General features: G+C 38.2%; 1 long non-coding RNA gene across 1 annotated transcript; it reads left to right on the forward strand.

Annotated features, from left to right (window-relative positions):
• The first annotated feature begins 245 nt into the window (after positions 1 to 245).
• LOC108702423 lies at positions 246 to 2,254 on the forward strand. Its single transcript, XR_001933275.2, has 3 exons — positions 246 to 370; positions 1,127 to 1,204; positions 1,435 to 2,254. It is a non-coding gene; the product is annotated as an uncharacterized LOC108702423 (long non-coding RNA).
• Positions 2,255 to 4,658: the final 2,404 nt, after the last annotated feature.

Below are 4,658 nucleotides of genomic sequence, written 5' to 3' on the forward strand. Positions count from 1 at the left end.
GTTTTCCAAGTAAGAAAACCAGGCAGGATCTCCCTTGATTGACAGAGTGATCAGCCAATTACTGATCGCCATGTCATAGCCCCACCCCATGATGTCTCCTGTCCCACCCTCAACATCACTGATCCACCCCTCTGATATCATGACTCCTCCCCCTGCCCAGAGCCTGGGCCACGGAAAGGTGGTAACCCTACCCTAAAGCTGAATTACTTAACGTGTCAATGCATTGTTTCCTTTGTAATCGAATTCCATTTTTCCTTTTCAGTTGCCATTTAATGCATTTTTTGTGGAAACCCTTTTTAAGAGGATCAAAGAAAATGAGCCAAACTATCCAAAAAATCTGGATGAAGACGCCACTAGTATCATACAAAATGTAAGTTGTCAGCAATTTGGATACTGGGTCTTTGTGTTTAGGGATAATCCCACAGACAGGGTATGAGCCCAATGGACTCAGTAATGCTGAAGCCAAACATTAGCAATTGGATGATAGTACAGCTATGAGATCCCTTATCTGGGAACCCATTATCCAGAAAGATACAAATTACCGGAAGGCCATTTCCATAGATTCAGTTTTATGCAAATAACCCCTTATAGGGTTAGTCATTTTTTAATTACTTCAATAGAATCTTTTACTTGATGGTAACTGAACTGCATGAATCCATATTCGTGGCAAAACAGTCCTATTGGGTGGTCTAATGTTTAAATGTAAGCAAACTTAATATACAGTGAATGAAATTATGGAAAGGTCCCCTATCTGAAAACCCCAGACCCCAAGCCTTCTGGATAACAGATTCCTACCTGTCCAACTTTGTAGCATTTCCATAAGCTAGCATGCTAGAAAGGGTTAACTTTGCCTTCAAACTGTTTGCTTTATTTCTCATAACATTCATTTTAAAAAATACAATAGTTTTAAATGAATATGCCAATGTAATTGCTATATAAAGTGTTTTCTGACCAATGAAACCATGTAGCAGGTTGGCTGAATACAAAGCAAACACATGGGCAGATCCTGCTTTTGATTTACTGTTAACTGAAAAGCTTAGAATAAATGTTGATGATATAAATATGGTATATAGCGGCTTAGAAACAGGCTGTGTGTATAACGATATATACTTATATATATTTATAGCTCTTGAGGAAAAATCCACAGGAACGACTAGGAAGTAAATGTGATGCAGAGGAACTGAAGGAAAGTTCATTCTTTAAGGTAAAGTTTATATATTACACATCTTTACAACAATCATCATAAAAGAAATCATTGTATAGAAGTTATAGAGAAAATTGTATTCATTGGCATTCAATGAGAACTCTATATCCCAACCCCTCATGGAACTTGTGGAATATTTGGCTAATGTCGTGTTTGCTTCCTATTACTTATAGCTGGGAATTATCATTTAATATGCTCAGAAGAGCAACTTTTTTTACCCTGTTTTACAGGAACTGGACTTTGATGCCCTTTCTAAAAAACAGATAAAGGCCCCGATCATTCCCCAGGAGAAAACACCAGGATGTTGCTGTGGTTTTTTGTGTTGTCAAAGACAGATTGTGTTGTCAGAATGAAAATACAAACCAGAAGCCAACTTTGTAGAAGTTATTGAAAAACTTCCATTGTTCTGCACGTTTACAAGACCTTGACTGAAGAAGACAGAGAAGACCAAACGAGCAGGGCCAAACGATTGCATTACAACAATGGCAAAGGGCACTGATAGGACAAAGATCACATCCACTAGCCGGTTTTACTAAGGTAAAATCAAACCTGCTGATAAATATTTGGCTGATTTTTGGCCAGATATTGATCGGGGAGGCCCGTCTCAACACTCCATATGGGCAGATAAGCTGCCAAATCAGTCTAAAGGCCACTTTAACCTTAACCCCACCAACCTTCACTGCAATCATGACAAAGACAATATATATCATAAAGGTAAAGAGTGGAACCTTGATGTGTTCAAGATCAGCCTAGAAGAAGACCAGACCTAGAAGACAGACTTGGACATAGGAAGAGAAAGATCAAATTAATTTGATTTACTATAATCCCCAACAGTGTATTTCTTTAAGAAACCCTCCCTAACCCCCCTCAGCCTACTGTTACCTCTAATGATTGGCACTATCACTGCCCAGTTGCCTCTCAAACAGTCAGCTATGGGGGGGTTGGTGCAATAAATCAATAGGTTCTCCAGCCTATTGATTCATTGCAATGGCCCCCAAACCCAGTCCAAAACTGGCCATAGAGCCAAAGCAATTGGGCAACATTCAAACTCCTGCTGGGTGAGGGGGCGGGTGTGTGGGTGGGGGGAGGGTATTAACCTTTTGGCCAAGCTTTTGCTTTGCAGCAAGAGTTAAGCAAAGAAAATACTTTTGGGGATGACTAAGTTATATTAAACATTCTTATCTATGAAAGCATAGTTTTGTTAGTAAAATTGTATGTATTGTTTTTATTATACTCAACATTCAATAAAGATCATTTCCTTTACAATAACCATGTATTGTATCATTTTATGATTCATCAATTTAGGAGCATTTAGGTTGGGGGGGAAGCTATGCCACCAATATATAGTGATGTGTATAGCGATACAGTTCTGATAATCTTATTTCAGTAGCAAGGGGCAGGGCAACAGAATTTCACACTTGATTTTGGCTCAGTTAATATTTTAAAATTTTGTGTTCTCTCTATAGGAAGTATTTCCTATGGGGGAGGGCTTTTAGTTTGTATAATCCAGTTTTCAGGCCTGGATTTAGGGAGAGGCCCTCAAGGCCCGGGCCTAGGTGCTCCTAACATCTATATAACTGTGTCAGTATAAGCCCCAAAAAGAAAAAGCAGGTCAAATGTAGCAGAGTTGTAATAGATCAATGTATTAACAATGCCAAGATGCCAATGTACTTTGCTCGCCGTCGTCCCACTTGCCCCTGGGCCCCAAGAAGACTCAGAAGAGAGAGTAGAGGAAACCGGCTGGCCCCATAAGAACATCTTCTTCCTGGTCACGCTGCATCCGCAATGATGTCATCACGTGCAGCCCACAACTTAAACTCTACATGTGGCCGTGCTGGCCGCTCCTGTGTGAGTGGTGGAGTGTGAGCGAGCGACAAGCCACATCATGCACTCATTTTGTCAGTTTGCCTGGTGGGTGGCTGCTGCCTGGCTGCAAGTGTGGTCAGTAATATGCAATTTAAAAGTGCAGCCAGCCACAGCAGGCAGGATTACTGTACACTACAGTGCTTTTTTACTTTATTGTAAATCACTTGTTAGGTTAAATAATTAATTATATTAATAATACTCTGTCTGCTGACTAAAATAAATATTAATATGATCTTATTCAGAGGGTGCACTGCAAGGTGCAAGCCACTCATAAACATCAAGAATAGAAAGGCTAGATTGGAATTTGCTTAAAAACATCTAAAAAAACCAGCAAAGTTCTGGAAAAACATTCTTTGGACAGATGAAACCAAGATCAACCTCTACCATAATGATGGAAAGAAAAAAGTATGAGAAGGTGTGGAACAGCTCATGATCCAAAGCATACCACATCATGTATAAAACATTTGGGAGGCAGTGTGATGGCTTGGGCTTGCGTGGCTGCCAGTGGCACTGGGACACTAGTGTTTATCCATGACGTGACACAGGACAGAAGCAGCTGAATGAATTCTGAGCTGTTCAGAGACACTGTCTGCTCAAATCCAGCTAAATGCCGTCACATTGATTGGGAGGCGTTTCATAATGACCCAAAACATAGAGCCAAAGCAACCCAGGAGTTTATTAAAGCAAAGAAGTGGAATATTCTTGAATGGCCAAGTCAGTCACCTGATCTGAACCCAATTGAGCTGCATTTCACTTGTTGAAGACTAAACTTCGGACAGAAAAACCCACAAATGAACAGCAACTAAAAGCCGCTACAGTAAAGGCCTGGCAGAGCATTAAAAAGGAGGAAACCCAGAATCTGGTGATGTCCATGAGTTCAAGACTTCAGGCTGTCATTGCCAGCAAAGGGGTTTCAACCAAGTATTAGAAATTAATATTTTATTTTCATTTTTTTAATTTGTCCAATCACTTTTGAGCCCCTGAAATGAAGTGATTGTGTAAAAAAAGGCTTTAGTTCCTCACATTTTTATCCAATCTTTTTGTTCAACCCACTGAATTAAAGCTGAAAGTCTGCAGTTCAACAGCATCTGGGTTGTTTCATTGAAAATTCATTGTGGTAATGTACAGAAACAAAATAACAAAAAATTTGTGTTTGTCCAAATATTTATGGACCTAACTGTATGTGGGCTATATATATATATATATATATATATATATATATATATATATATATATATATATACACATATATATATATATATATATATATATATATATATATATATATATCTTCCAGACGAGTATCCACACTCCAATCAATCAATCTTAATAGAAGCAGGGGTGCACGGTAAATCTTGTATACACCAATGTTTTTCAGACCAGCACTCCCTTTTGTGTTAAACAAATAATCTTTTATTGTTGCATCATTATCCAACGTTTCGGTCCAAACATTCAAAACATTGGTGTATATATATATATATATATATATATATATATATATATATATATATATATATATATATATATATATATATATATATATATATATATAGGCAAGAGAGAAAAACCGCACCAACAGGTCTTTATA

The sequence above is a fragment of the Xenopus laevis genome, chromosome 9_10S (genome assembly GCF_017654675.1).
Source record: "Xenopus laevis strain J_2021 chromosome 9_10S, Xenopus_laevis_v10.1, whole genome shotgun sequence".
NCBI lineage: Eukaryota > Metazoa > Chordata > Amphibia > Anura > Pipidae > Xenopus > Xenopus laevis.